Source organism: Hyla sarda, chromosome 3 (genome assembly GCF_029499605.1).
Source record: "Hyla sarda isolate aHylSar1 chromosome 3, aHylSar1.hap1, whole genome shotgun sequence".
NCBI classification, from domain to species: domain Eukaryota; kingdom Metazoa; phylum Chordata; class Amphibia; order Anura; family Hylidae; genus Hyla; species Hyla sarda.
In genome coordinates this window covers 309,085,105-309,100,666 of record NC_079191.1, presented here as the reverse complement: position 1 = coordinate 309,100,666, position 15,562 = coordinate 309,085,105, and positions in this window count along the sequence as shown.

Genomic DNA, 15,562 nt, shown 5'->3' with positions numbered 1-15,562 from the left:
CTCCAAAAGACCAATGGCGCTCATTCTCTTCACTTCTGAGCCCTGTAGTTCACCAGCCGAGCACTTTACATCAACACATGGGGTATTTCTATACCCCATGTATATGTTACAAATTATGGGGGGCTTTTTTTCCTATTACCCCTAGTTTTTTTCCTATTACCCCTTTTTGTGAAAAAAAAATTTCATCTTCACGTCCAACTTTAACGAAAATTCTTCAATAACCTGTGGGGTGTTAAGGCTCACTACCCATTGTTACGTTTCCAAAATGGAGTATTTCCGTACTTTGGAGAACAAATTTTGTGGATCTTTTTTTCCTTTTACCTCTTGTGAAAATGAAAAGTATGGGGCAACACCCAGCATGTTAGTGTAAAAAATAAAAATTTTTACAATAACATGCTGGAGTAGACCCCAACCTTACCTTTTCATAAAGGGTAAAAGGAGAAAAAGCCCACCAAAATTTCTTAGGCAACTTCTCCCGAGTACAGAATTACCCTATAGGTGGCCCTAAACTGTTGCCTTGGAATATGACAGGGCTCCGAAGTGAGAGAGCGCCATGCGCATTTGAGGCCTATATTAGGGATGTGCATAGGGACGGACCCGGATGCAAGAATGACACTTGCCTCCTGTACTAAAATTACCCTATGGCAGTGTTTCCCAAACAGGGTGCTTCCAGCTGTTGCAAAACTCCCAGCATGTCTGGACAGTCAATGGCTGTCCAGCAATACTGGAAGTTGTTTTGCAATAACTGGAGGCTCCATTTTGGAAACACTGCCATACCAGACGTTTTTCATTTTTATTGGGGGGTAGGGGACTGTGTAGAGGTATATGTATATGTAGTGTTTTACTTTTTATTTTGTACAGGTGTAGTGTAGTGCTTTTTGGGTACATTCACACAGGCAGGGGTTTACAGTGAGTTTCTCGCTGGGAGTTTGAGCTGCAGCAGAAAATTTGCAGCTTGCAAGTGGGGCAAACCTTCGGCTGTTGCAAAACTACAATTCCCAGCATGTCGTTTGGCTGTCCGTGCATGCTGGGGGTTGTAGTTACGCAACAGCTGGAGGCATACTAGTTGCAAAACACAGAGTTTGTTACTTGACTCAGTGTTTCGCAACCAATGTGCCCCCAGCTGTTGCAAAACTACAACTCCCAGTATGTACGGTCTATCAGTGCATGCTGGGAGTTGTAGCTTGCAACAGCTGGGGGCCCACTGGTTGCAAAACACTGAGTTTGGTAACAAACTCTCAGTGTTTCGCAACCAGTGTGCCTTCAGCTGTTGCAAAAACTACAACTCTCAGCATGCAGTGACAGCCGAAGTGCATGCTGGGACTTGTAGTTATTCAATAGCTGGAGGTATACTACTACAACTTCCAGCATGCCCTTTGGCTATCCATACATTCTGGGGGTTGTAGTTATGCAACAGCTGGAGGCACACTGGTTGCAAAACACTGAGAGTTTGTTTCTTAACTCAATGTTTCACAACCAGTGTACCTCCAGCTGTTGCAATTCCCAGCATGTACGGTCTTTCAGTGCATGCTGGGAGTTGTAGTTTGCAACAGCAGGAGGCACACTGGTTGTGAAACACTAAGTTAGGTAACAAACTCTGAGTTTTGCAATAAATGTGCCTTCAGTTGTTGCAAAAATACAACTCTCAGCATGCACTTACAGCCAAAGGGCATGCTGGGACTTGTAGTTATGCAACAGCTGGAGGCACACTACTGCAACTCCCAGCATGCCATTTGGCTGTCAGTGCATACTGGGGGCTGTAGTTATGCAATATCTGGAGGCACACTTTTTCATAGAAAACATTTTCCTCCAGCTGTTGCATAACTACAACCACCAGCATGCACAAACTACCAAAAGGCATGCTGGGAGTTGTAGTTGTTCCTTCTGCTGTTGCATAACAACAAATCCCAGCAAGCCCTTTTGTGCATGATGGGAGTTTTTTCTAGGCAACAGCAGGAGGCATGGCCTTACCTCCTGCTGCTGCTCTGCAGGATCCTGCCTGATGCCGCCTTCACTATCACCCATTTCTTCCGGGTCACCAGGGACCCGATTGACCAAGAATCGCCACAAATCGCCGATCTGAATTGAATCTCAGGACCCCCCCAGGAGTTTGCACGGGAGGCCTGCTAAATGATTTCAGCAGGCATCCTGGTCCGGACCCCGCCCGGCGTGCAGCAGGGACTGGAATTCCCACAGATGTACAGGTACGCCCTTGGTCCTTAACCCCTTAAGGACGCAGCCCTTTTTCACATTAAGGACAGAGCCCTTTTTCGCAATTCTGACCACTGTCGCTTTACGAATTAATAACTCGAAAACTCTGAAAATTTTTGCATTTTTCTAACTTCGAAACTCTCTATTTGTAAGAAAAATGGATATTCCAAAAAAAAATTATGTCCACTTTATGTTGGCATCATAAAATGGACATATTTTTGCTTTTTGAAAAAATTAGAGGGCTTCAAAGTAGAGCAGCAATTTTCAAAAATTTCATGAAAATTGCAAAATCTGAAGGGACAGATGTTACAGAACTACAACTCCCAGCATGCCTGGGCAGTCTTGCCATGCTGAGAGTTGTAGTTTGGCAACATCTGGAGGGCTTCCCTTTGGGCACCACTGTAACAGTGGTCTCCAAACTGTGACCCTCCAGATGTTGCAAAACTACAACTCCCAGTTGGGAGTTGCAGTTTGGCCTTCCTAGTGGTTGCCACAGTAAAGATCACTTCACTTTCATCCCCCCCCCCCCATGTAGTTTCCCTACCTGAGCCAGGATCCAGCAGTCTCCAGCGACGATCGGGGATCCCCAGGCATCTTCCCCTGCAGGTACCGGCCTCCATCTTCTACCCACGATCCCCTCTACATCCAGGGGTGGGCAGAACGGGGGGTTGCCATGCCAACCCACTGTCCTGCCCTGCCATTGGTCAGAATCATTTCTGACCAATCGCAGGGGATAGGAGGAGATCGCAGCACTGCGACCTCGCTCCTATCCCTCAGGATGATCAGGGCTGTCCCTGACAGCTCTGATCATCCCTATTTTCCGGGTGATCGGGTCACCAGATTTCTGCGATCGCTGACATGGGGGGGTCTCAGGACCCCCCTCGGCGATGTGCCGGGATGCCTGCTGAATGATTTCAGCAGGCATTCCGGTCCGGTCTCCAACCGGCTAGCGGCGGGGACCGGAATTCCCATGGGCGTATGCATACGCCCCACGTCCTTAAGGACTCGGGATGCAGGGCATATGCATACGCCCGGCATCCTTAAAAGGTTAAAGGGGTGCTCCGCTGCTCGGCGTTTGAACAAACTGTTCCGAACGTTGGAGCCGGTGCCGACAGCTCGTGACATTATAGCTCCCCCTCTCATGATGTCACGCCCCGCCCCCTCAATGCAAGTATATGGGAGGGGGCATTTGTTCCAAACATTGAGCAGCGGAGTACCCCTTTAAGTCCCAGGACGTCAGGGCGTACCTGTATGCCCTGGGTCCTTAAGGGGTTAAAGGGGTGAGGGGCAGAGGAAGAAAGACACTACCAATGGATCAAGCAACTTAAGACTCCAGAATTATATGGGATGTGTGCTATTGTCTGTTCTACGTAGCATGTGTTAAATAGTTACATAGTTTAAATGGTGCTCATTAAGTTCATCCTAAAACCCTACTGTGTTTATCCTGAGGAAGGCAAAACCTTGCAGATGCCAATTGCCCCATACCATAGGAAAAATTCCTTCCATACTCCAATAAGGCAATCAAAATAAATCCCTGGATCAAAGTTCTTTCTAATATCCATAAACTGTAATAATATATTTTTCAAGAAAATCACCCAGGCCCCCCTTAAACCTGTTTATTGAGTCAGACATCACATCATCATGTGGCAGAGAGTTCCATAGTCTCACTGTTCTTACAGTAAAGAATCGCTGTCTTTGATAATAGAGAACCTTCTTTCCTCTAGACATAGATGATGCTCCATTGTCATGGTTAAAGGACTAAGTATAAATAGATCACAAGAAAGATCTCTGTACTGCCCATTTATATATTTTATACAGACGTGGAGCGGTGAGTGGCACTGAGTGCTGAAAAACTTTGGTACACACTGACAGGCTCAAGGACTGGCCCACCTTCTGTTCCACAAAATTGGGCAGGGCTGGTACTGCCTTCTTCGCAAAGAAATGACGGCTTGGGACTCTCCACCTCGGCTCGGCACAAGCCATCAGTTCTCTGAAAGGTGCAGAAAGGGAGGGACTGCAGCACCAGCAACTTGGACAGGAGCACATTCAGCTTCTGCGCCGTTGGAGGAGTGGGCGCATACTGTTTTCTCTTGGCCATGGCTTCACCGATGGATTGCTGGAAAAATGACTGACTCGAAGTTGGAGGAGCAGGAGCATCTGGAGCGACAGAAGATGGGTATAACACACAGCTCCCTTTGGCTGAGGTGATGGAGCTTTGGCTGGCTGAAATTGGGAGCGGCCTGCCACTGGCTGATGCAGCAGGCTGGACCACCACATTGAAGCCACGGTTCTCCCAGGCCGCTTTATGGTGGTGCTGCATATGTTGACACAGGGCCGTGGTGCCAACATTGGGACTCTCGCAATGCTTCACCTTTTGCCGACACATCTTGCAAGTGGCCATGTTAACCTCCTCCGGATGCTGCCACACTGCCGAGTAACTGATTTTCCCACCAACAGTCCACACTGATTGACTACTATGGCCGCCGACTCCAGGAACCCCTGTTTCACTTCCTCCCCGGAAGATAGGCTGCCGCGAAGCAGGTGGTCTACCCCAGGCACGTTTGGCTCCAGACTTTCCACATCGGCCACAATGCTGACTGCCAACCATGCAACCCCCTTTCTGGCTCAGCTGCTGCCTCATGGGCAACTTGCAACCCTCTTCTCCTGATGATGATGAAGCCCCTTCTGCACCCGACATCATTGAGTTGTGTCTGCATGTCACTGATGTCCTCCTCAGGTTCCTCAACAGTGTTTGCTTCAGGAGCCTGAATGCTGGCAACACCACCTCCCACGCCACTCTCCTCATCACTATTTGCCCGCCTAGCGGAGGAAGCGACAAAGGGACTTCAAATGTACCGTGGGTCTTTTGCGGCGCTGACTCGGAACAGGCACATCAGGTGAGTATGAAAGGTTTATTAACATGCTAGGCGTTTCACCGCACATGCGCGGCTTCATCAGGCATGCGCGGCTTCATCATAGCGGAGGAAGCGGCGGATGTCTCCTCCACTTCTTGGCTGGGCAGTAGCTGCTGACTGTCCTCTATTAGATCTTCCTCACTAAATAGTGGAGCTTAACCCACAGCATAAGCTACTTCTGTGGGGGAGGGAACAGCATAGGACAGAGGCAATGGGAGGACAGGGACTGCTCCCGGTCCATGCCAACTGAGGGTTGTGTCTGAGGAACCCACTGACTGTTTACTGGGGGTATCAGATGTCACTTGTGATGAAGTGGATGACTGTGTTTACCAATCGATAACGGCAGATGGGTTGCTGGTCGAGACACAACCGCTAGCTGATACTGGAAGCTCAGGCCTCTTGCTGTGACTCCTACTGCCACTCGCCCCTAGTCTGCTGTGACCTCTGCCTGATGAATTTAGGCCTCTGACACTTCTCTGTGCACGTCCTGTCACTCCTCTGCCTGACATACTTAGTGTGTATATGAGTGGAGCACAATACGCTCCAGTACACTTTCAACGGTATTTGTCTACAACACCAGCAGGTGTGTACTTTTGACTGGCCGTGCAATGAATTAGGATGCCCTTAATAATTTAACAGGAACTAAATGGTACACCACTTAGATGTATGTATGTGGTATGCACTTATGAGGGGAGTCCAAGGCACTCCAGTACGCCACTTAAAACAGAATTTGTCTACAACACCAGCAGGTGTGCACTTTTGGCTGGCCTTGCAATGAACTAGGCCCTTAAGACTTTAACAGGAACTAAATGGTACACCACTTAGATGTACGTATGTGGTATGCACTTATGAGGGGAGTTCAAGGCACTCCAGTACACCGTTTAAAACAGTATTTGTCTACAACATGAGCAGGTGTGTACTTTTGGCTTGCCTTTCACAGTTTCTCACTCCCTTCAGTGCTTGTAGGCGAATAACTGCTTTAATACACCCAAAAATGCTCTCTCTCTCTCTCTTTTCTATATCAGTGCTTGTAGGCTGGACTTGGGCTTGAGGTGAATTGCTGCTGGCAGCCTGCTGTAATACACCCACAGGTGCACTCTCTCTCTCCCTTTCCTATCTCTGCTTACAGGCTGGACTTGGGCTTGAGGAGAATTACTGCTGACAGCCTGTTGTAATACAGCCACAGGTGCACTCTCTCTCCCTTTCCTGTCTGTGCTTTTAGGCTGGACTTGGGCTTTAGGTTAATCACTGCTAACACCCTGCCGTAATACACCCACAGGTGAACATTCTCTCTCAATCTCTCTCTCTTCCCTATCAGTGCTTGTAGGCTGGAATTTGGCTTGAGGTGAATCGCTGGTGTAAAAATGCTTTTTTGTGTCTCTCTCTGTATCACTCTTTTTGCAATAGAATGCTGGAGTCACTGGCCAGAAGATGGCTGCCAATTATATAGGGCAATATTATATTTAGCAAATCGGGGTGGGGGGCGTTTTCAAGCTGTGCACTTTACGGTAAAAATTACATGTTTTCTTGGGTCAATATGATTAAAATGATACCCATGGTTACATGCTTTCCTATTATTGTACTGCTTTTAAAAAATCTTAATACTTTTTCATTAACAAAAACTGTACGTTTAACCCCTTAAGGACTCATGACGTACGCGTACGTCAGGAGTCCCGGTCCTGCGATATAACGCAGGGTCACACGGCGACCCCACATCATATCGCGGGACCCGCCGCCGCGGTGCCGTTTGCTATTAACCCTTTAGCCGCGTGCTCAAAGCTGAGCCGCGCAGCTAAAAACGAAAGTGAAAGTGCCCGGCTAGCTCAGGGAGCTGTTCGGGATCGCCGCAGCATAATCGTGGCATAATCGCGGCATCCCGAACAGCTGTAGCACAGGAGGAGGTCTTCTTACCTTCTCCTGCGCTGTCCGATCGCCGAATGAATGCTTCAAGCCTAAGATCCAGGCTTGAGCAATTAATCGCCGAAAACACTGATTGATCCATTCCTATGGAGATGCATCAATCAGTGTTAAAGATCAGTTAATGCAATGTTATAGCCCCCTATAGGAGCTATAATATTGCATAAGAAAAGTGTAAAAAAAAGCATTAACCCTTTGAATTATCCCTTCCCCTAATTAAAGTTTGAATCACCCGGCATTTCCAAGAATAAAAAAAGAAAAACTGTGAAAATAAAAATAAACATATGAGGTATCGCCGCGTGCGGAAATGTCAGAATTATAAAAATATACCGCTTTTTAAACCGCACGTTCAATGGCGTATGCGCAAAAAAATTCCAAATTCCAAAATAGCACATTTTTGATCACTTTTTATACCACAAAAAAGTGAATAAAAAGTGATCAAAAAGTCTGATCAGAACAAAAAATAGCCCTCATAGCGTCTTGAACACAGAAAAATAAAAAAGTTATAGGGGTCAGAAGAAGACCATTTTAAACGTATAAATTTTCCTGCATGTATTCATGATTTTTTTCTGAAGTGATACAAAATCAAACCTATACAAGTAGGGTATCATTTAAACCATATGGACCAACAGAATAAAGATAAGGTGTCATTTTTGCCGAAAAATGTACTGTGTAAAAACGGAAGCCCCCAAAACTTACAAAATAGTGTTTTTTCATCAATTTTGTCGCACATTGATTTTTTTCCCGTTTCACTGTAGATTTTTGGGTAAAATGACTAATATCATTACAAAGTAAAATTAGTAACGCAAAAAATAAGCCATCATATAGAATTTTAGGTGAAAATTTTAAAGAGTTATGATCTTTTTAAGTTAATGAGGAAAAATTGAAAATTAAAAAACAGAAAAAGCCAGGGTCCTTAAGGGGTTAAAATTGCCCTTTTTTGACCACTTCTAACTTTTTCATTTTTCCATATACGTGTGATGATGTGTGACGGCTAATTTTTTGCGCTATGATCTGTAGTTTTTCTTTAGTACCACTTTTGCGCATATGTGACTTTTTAATCACTTTTTATAAAAAAAATTGCAATATCATGTGACCAAAAATGCAAAATTTGGGAATTTTTTTAAACCGAACGGGATCATTAACATTATATTTTTATAGATCAGACATGCACGTGGCGATACCAAATATGTTTATTATTTATAATTGTTTATGCTCTTTTTCTAAAATGGGGAAAAGTGGTGATAAAAAATGTTGGCATATAAGGGGTTAATGGCGGACATCAGAGGAATCACTGATGTCCGCCATTACCAGCGGGTATGCTGTAACTGACAGCCGCCGGGACCTGCTGTGCATGAAGCAAGCACAGCTCCTGTGCTCAATTCATAGCCATGCCATAAAAGTTCAACGCTGGGCACGAAGCACCTCGCTGCAGCGGCAAGCATTTTTTTTACATCCCAATTTAATGAAAGTTCGTCAATCACCTGTGGGGTGTTAAGGCTCACTGTACCCCTTGTTACGATCCTTGAGGGGTGTAGTTTCCAAAATAATATGCCATGTGTTTTTTTTTTAGTGTTCTGGCATTATGGGGGTTTTCTAAATGTGACATGCCCCCCAAAAACCATTTTAGCAAAATTCCCGCTCCAAAAGCCCAATGTCGCTCCTTCCCTTCTGAGTCCTCTAGTGCACCCACAGAGCACTTTATATCCATAGAGGTAAACCATGGGGTATTTCCTTACACGAGAGAAAGAGAATTACAAGTTTTGGAGGACCTTTTTACCTTTAACCCTTTTAGTGTAAAAAATTGAGATTTAGATTTCTCTCCTCCATTTAGCTGCTATTCCTGTGAAACACCTAAAGGGTTAACAAACTTTTTGAATGTCATTTTGAATACTTTGAGGGGTGCAGTTTTCATAATGGGGTCCATTGTAGAGGATTTCCAACATAGAGACTGTCAAATTCACTTCTAAACTTAACTAGTCCCTGAAAAATTCAAATTTAGAAATTTTGGGGAAAAAATTGGAAAATCTATGCTATACTTTGAAGCCCTCTGATGTCTTCAAAAAGTAAAAACATGTCAACTTTATGATGCCGACATAAAGTTAAAGGAGTAGTCCAGTGGTGATTCAGTGGTGAGCAACTTATCCCCTATCCTAAGGATAGGGGATAAGTTGCAGATCGCGGGGGGTCCGACCGCTGGGGCCCCCTGCGATCTTCTGTACGGAGCCCCGACAGCCCGCTGGAAGGGGGCGTGTCGACCTCCGCACGAGGCGGCGGCCGACACGCCCCCTCAATACAACTCTATGGCAGAGCCGAAGCGCTGCCTTCGGCAATCTCCGGCTCTGCCATAGAGATGTATTGAGGGGGTGGGTCGGCCGCCGCCTCGTGCGGGGGTCGACACCCGCTATCTCGGCGGAGAGCCGGGGCCCCGTACAGAGAGATCGCAGGGGGCCCCAGCGGTCGGACCCCCCGCGATCTCAAACTTATCCCCTATCCTTAGGATAGGGGATAAGTTTTTCACCACTGGACTACCCCTTTAACATATTGTATATGTGAATCAATATGTAATTTATTTGACATGTTATTTGACGTTTACAAGCAGAGTACTTCAAAGTTGGAAAAATGCTAAATTTTCAAATTTTTCCTGAAATTTTGGAATTTTTCACCAAGAAATGATGCAAGTATTTACCACTAACATAAAGTAGAATATGTCATGAAAAAACAATCTCGGAACCAGATTTATAAGTAAAGGCATCCCAGAGTTGTTAATGCATTAAAGTGATAGAGGTCAGATTTGCATAAAATTCTCCCGTCCTTATGGTTATAATGGGCTCCGTCCCCAAGGGGTTAAAGTCCTTCTAGGGGACTTCTGATTGCTTATTTAGTTCAATGCAATGCAATCCTTTCAGCTGTAAAAGATCGAATCCCCTGAACACCAATGATGCAGCATAACTGAAAGCAGCATCTAAACAGTTAAAATTAGAAAGTAGAAGATATCACTCTGTGCCGATTATCAGAGGCGTGAACAAGTTAGGCAAAGGCCTGAACAACTATTCACAGTTTAACAAAAATGTAAATTCCTTTTTCAGAACTGTTTCAAATAGTAGCCTGTCGTTTTAAATATACATTCTGGCCCTTATTTACTAAGAGTGGAGTGTAGGTTTCTTTGTGGTTTTTAATTCCCTACAATTTATTTCCCATGGTATTTACTAAGGTTTCCCTACATTTTCCACTTTCCCTACACTTTGCTTTTTTTACACATGCTCTGATCTGTAGGGTTTTAATCTGCTCAAATCCACCACATTTTATGTGCAAATCTTAGTAAACATGTTGGGTTTTTGTGAAAATGTTGGGAACACGCCCCTTTTCGGAGACCACGCCCCATTTCTCCAGCGCCCACGCCCCTTTTTTGGGTTTTCTTAGCAAGATGGAGAGTTAGGGTTTTTCAATTCTGAGGCAAATTCTGGCGCAATATCTAGCGCAGACAGAATTTCTGGCGCACAACCCGACAAAACATGTCGGGTTTGCAATAGAAAATGAGGGCCCCTGTGTCTGAAGGAGTATTGAATAAACAATTTTGTATTTTCTGGCTTTGTAGATGTATATACATATTGGGGGAGATTTATCAAAACCTGTCCAGAGGAAAAGTTGCTGAGTTGCCCATAGCAACCAATCAGATCGCTTCTTTCATTTTTGAAAAGGCCTCTGAAAAATGAAAGAAGCAATCTGGTTGCTACGGGCAACTGGACAACTTTTCCTCTGTACAAGTTTTGATAAATCTCCCCCAATCTACTTTGTTGGCCTGCTAGGAGAAGGAGGAATCCTACTGGGCACTATTTTGGTGGGAACGCTTAGGTCAGGGTTATTAACAGGAGGGTCTTCTAAAAGAAAGTCATCTGCAAAAAGGCAGGAGAAAAAAAAATGGGGTGATCCTGTGGGAAGGAATAAAGCACAAGGAGGGGATCCTCTGAAGAAAATAGGATGTGAGACTTATTCGATCTGTTCAATACTGTTATATAGCTGTGGTGAGGATGTGATGAAAGGGCAGATGTTATTACCCTAGGGGCAGATGGCATTAACCCCTTGTGTTCGTGACTCCTGAGCGTGGTTATCCTCTACACCAACCGAGGTATGGCTGCTGGTTCCATGGCCAGGCACAGGGCAAATAATCACTCCGATGCAAGGTCACAGAACATCGGCAGCTTTACTGAGGCAAACAGGTATTATAATCTTTATAACTTAGTTAGGCCCAAGGAGATGACCAGTGACATAAGGAGACTTTCGGGCTCGCTGGGACTTGTAGCGGACTTGGACTTAATTATAACAACAGAAGAAGAAAAAGGAGTTTACACAATACCACTTGAATAAAATGTAACTTTTATTATAATTATAATAAAATATGAACCAACTGGATACAAAAAATTGGAGGACCTCAGAGCTTAGGCCGAGCAACTATACAGGGAGCATAACACACCGCAGATATTTGGGAGCACTGCCAATCTCAAAATTGACTAAGTATGATGTCTCTCCTATACATGGAGAATACCTTACCTACCCCTCCTCAACATAAAGTGCAGACTGCTACCTAACATGGAGGTGTGTGGCATTCTATAATAGGAAAGTGCCTGGCTAGACATGAGTCTTAGTAATAAAGTGCATGATAATGTCGACAATGTCTGAATATAGGATTTAAGGTGCTAGTATCTTACCCATTTGTGTGCTGCTCCTCCGTCCCCAACGCCGTTTCGTAACCTTTCTCAGCCCCCTTGCAATCTGTTAAGGGCCTACATTCTGTGAAAGGATAGACAAAAGTAATATCCGGCTGGTGTTTTACAAAAATACAGAGTTTTTAGGCGTACTGTAGCGCATTTTTGTGCCCTCATCACTGCATACCGCATACGTACATCTAAGTAGTGTACTATTTTGCACCTGTTAATCTGTCAAGGGCCTACATACTGTGAAAGGACAGACAAAAGTAATCACCAGCTGGTGTTTTACAAAAATACAGAGTTTTTAGGCGTACTGTAGCACATTTTTCTGCCCTCATCAGTGCATACCGCATACGTACATCTAAGTAGTGTACTATTTTGTACCTGATAATCTGTCAAGGGCCTACATACTGTGAAAATCACGGCAAAAGTACTCACCGGCTGGTGTTGTCCTCAGATACTTTTTTAATTGTACTGTACCGCATTTTTCTGCCCTCATAAGTGCATACCACATACGTACCTCTAAGTAGTGTTCTATTTTGTTCCTGATAATCTGTCAAGGGCCTAGATACTGTGAAAGGACAGCCAAAAGTGCACACCTGCTGCTGTTCTAGACAAATACTGTTTTATGCGTAGTGAAGCATATTGTACTCCCCTCATATATGCACTAAGTATGTCAGGCAGAGAAGTGCCAGGACAGGAGTGGCAGAGGCCTAAATCCTTCAGGCAGAGGTCGCAGCAGACTAGGACTCGCAGCGAGAGGCCTGAGCTCCCGTGTCTCAACCAGCAACCCATCTGCAGTCGTCGATTGGTTAACACGGTCATCCACTTCATCACAAGTGACATCTGAAACCCCCAGGCAGCATTCAGTGGGTTCCTCAGACACAACCCTCAGTTGGCATGGCCCAAGAGCAGTCTCTGTCCTCCCATTGCCTCTGTCCTATGCTGTTCCCTCCCCTAAAGAAGTATTTAATGCTGTGGGTTCAGCTCCACTATTCAGTGAGGACAATCTAATAGAGGACAGTCAGCAGCTACTGCCCAGTCAAGAAGTGGAGGAGACATTTGCCGCTTCCCCTGCTAGGCGGGCAAGTAGTAATGAGGAGAGTGGAGTGGGAGCCGGTTTTGCCAGCATTCAAGGTCCTGAAGCGAACACTGTTGAGGAACCTGAGGAGGACATCAGTGACGTGACTTGTTGATGATGATGAAGCCAATCCCAATTGGCAGCCGGCTGCAGAATGGGCTTCATCATCATCAGGATAAGAGAATTGCAGGTTGCCCGTGAGGCAGCAGCTGAACCAACAAGGTGGTAGCATGGTTGGCACTCAGCATGGTGGCAGAAGTTGAAATTCTGGGGCCAAACGTGCCCGGGGGAGACCACCTGCTTCGCAGCAGCCTACCTTTCCAGGAGGTAGTGGAACAGGGGTTCTTGGAGACGGCAGCAGTAGCAGTCAATTAGAGCGGACTGTTGGTGGGAAAATCAGCTACTCGGCGGTGTGGCAGTTTTTCATTGAGCATCCGGAGGAGGTTCACAAAGCCACATGCAAGATATGTCGTCAGAAGGTGAAGCGTGGCCAGGGTCCCAATGTTAGCACCACGGCCCTGCCTGAACACATGCTTCGTCACCATAAAGCGGCCTGGGAGAACTGTGGCTCTGATGTAGTGGTCCAGCCTGCTGCATCACCCAGTGGCACGCCACTCCCTCTTTCAGCCAGCCACCTCAGCCGAAGGGAGCTGTCGCTCCAGATGCTCCTGCTCCTCCTACTTTTAGTCAGCCATTCTGCCAACAATCCATCGGCGAAGCCATGTCCAAGAGACAACAGTATGCGCCTACTCATCCAACGGCGCAGAAGCTGAACGTGCTCCTGTCTAAGTTGCTGGTGCTGCAGTCAATCCCTTTTCAAGTGGTGGACTCTGCACCTTTCAGAGAACTGATGTCTTGTGCCGAGCCGAGGTGGAAAGTGCCAGGCCGTCATTTCTTTGCGAAGAAGGCAGTACCAGCCCTGCACAATTTTGTGGAAGAGAAGGTGGTCCAGTCCTTGAACCTGTCGGTGTTTAACAAAGTGCACGGCAGCGCCGAAGTCTGGAGCTGTAACTACGGTCAGTGACAATACATGTCCTTTACGGCTCACTGGGTTCCTGCACAGCCACAACACCAACTTGGACAGGTCACGCTGCTTCCTCCTCCACGCTCTCAGGTAGTTGGTCCTGTGACAGTGTGTGACTCCGCCTTCTCAGCCTCCACCGTGTCCTCAGCCTTCACTGCCCAGACAAGTCTCAGTGACCCTTCAGCATACCATGTGTGCAGGGCACGGCGGTGTCACGCTGCTCTTCACATGGTTTGCCTTGGCGAAAAGAGTCACACAGGGGAGCAACTGCTAAAAGTCATTCGTAAAGAAATCGGAGCATGGCTTACTCCACGAAAACTGGAAATGGGAACCATGGTGAAAGACAATGGGAAGAACATCTTGCATGCGTTAAGACTGGGTAGGCTGAGCCATGTGCCCTGCATGGCACACGTGTTCAATCAGGTTGTGAAGCAGTTCCTGAAGTGTTCCCCGCAATTGCAACACATCCTAACAATGGAAAGGAAACTTTGCATGCACTTCAGCCACTCATAAACAGCAAAGCACACCCACCTTGAGCTGCAGCGTCAGAACGGTATCCCCCAACATAGTCTGATTTGTGACATTGCCACACGTTGGAATTCCACCCTCCATATGTTGGACCGACTGTACAAACAGAGGAAAGCCATCACCGATTTCTTGATGATCCATGCAGATAGGGGTACTCCCCTGTGTGACTTCAATGTGAACCAGTGGCAGTTCATACGTGACACCTGCAGTTTGCTCAGGCCCTTTGAAGAAGCCACATTATTAGTAAGTCGCCAGTATTACGGGATGAACAACGTAATTCCACTGCTTCATTTCTTACAACATGTGTTGAACATGTGGCAAAGTCTCTTAGAGATTGACAGTGGTTGGGACCTTAAGCGTTTTAGAGTCTGTAGACTGATATGTGCTGTTCCGCTGGATTTAGGCGATTTAGTTGAGGTCCAGCAGTCACGCTTGCTTTAGCAGGGATTTAGTTTAGAACTCACGGTTTAGTTTTGGCTGAGGCCGGCAGGTTTTCTGGCCTAGCTTGTCTTTGAAAGTTGTGCAGATCCGTCCTGCTAGTCTGGCATTCACGAGAGCAGCAACCCAAGAGAGCGATCATTGGCTACAGCTCCCTTATATGGGCAGGGGCTGGACTAAAGCTGATCTAATACTTCTGTCAATCATCTTTACATAGAGTTATGGGTAATCAGGTGATCCAAGGACCTCCAAAGATCCTCCAACATACCATAGAGGAATTAACATAGTCACATGACCGAAGGACCTGCGACGCTACAAAGGTAAGCACACTAATATGCATTATATTAAATATATACATTATTAAATATGTACACATAAACATTATAAAATTAGAAAAAGAGGAGGCGACTAGGGGCTGTCCCACCTGGGGGACCCTACCTGAACATAGTAACTCTGACTTTGGGGACCACCACACAAGGTATGGTATGCAATACGGTACCGGGACACCACAATATGCCCATGCCAACACACCTTGAAGAACTGCTGGACTTTCTGGGCAGCTAAACTTGATTTGTTGCCGCAACTAGCAGAGTTTGCCCTGGCAAAGCTGTCCTGCCTTGCCAGTAGTGTGCCATCCACCGGGTGTTTAGTGCAGCGGGGGCCATAGTCACCCAAGGAGAGACTGACCTTTGTGAAGATAAATCAGGCATGGATCAGCCAGGATTTCCAACCAACAATG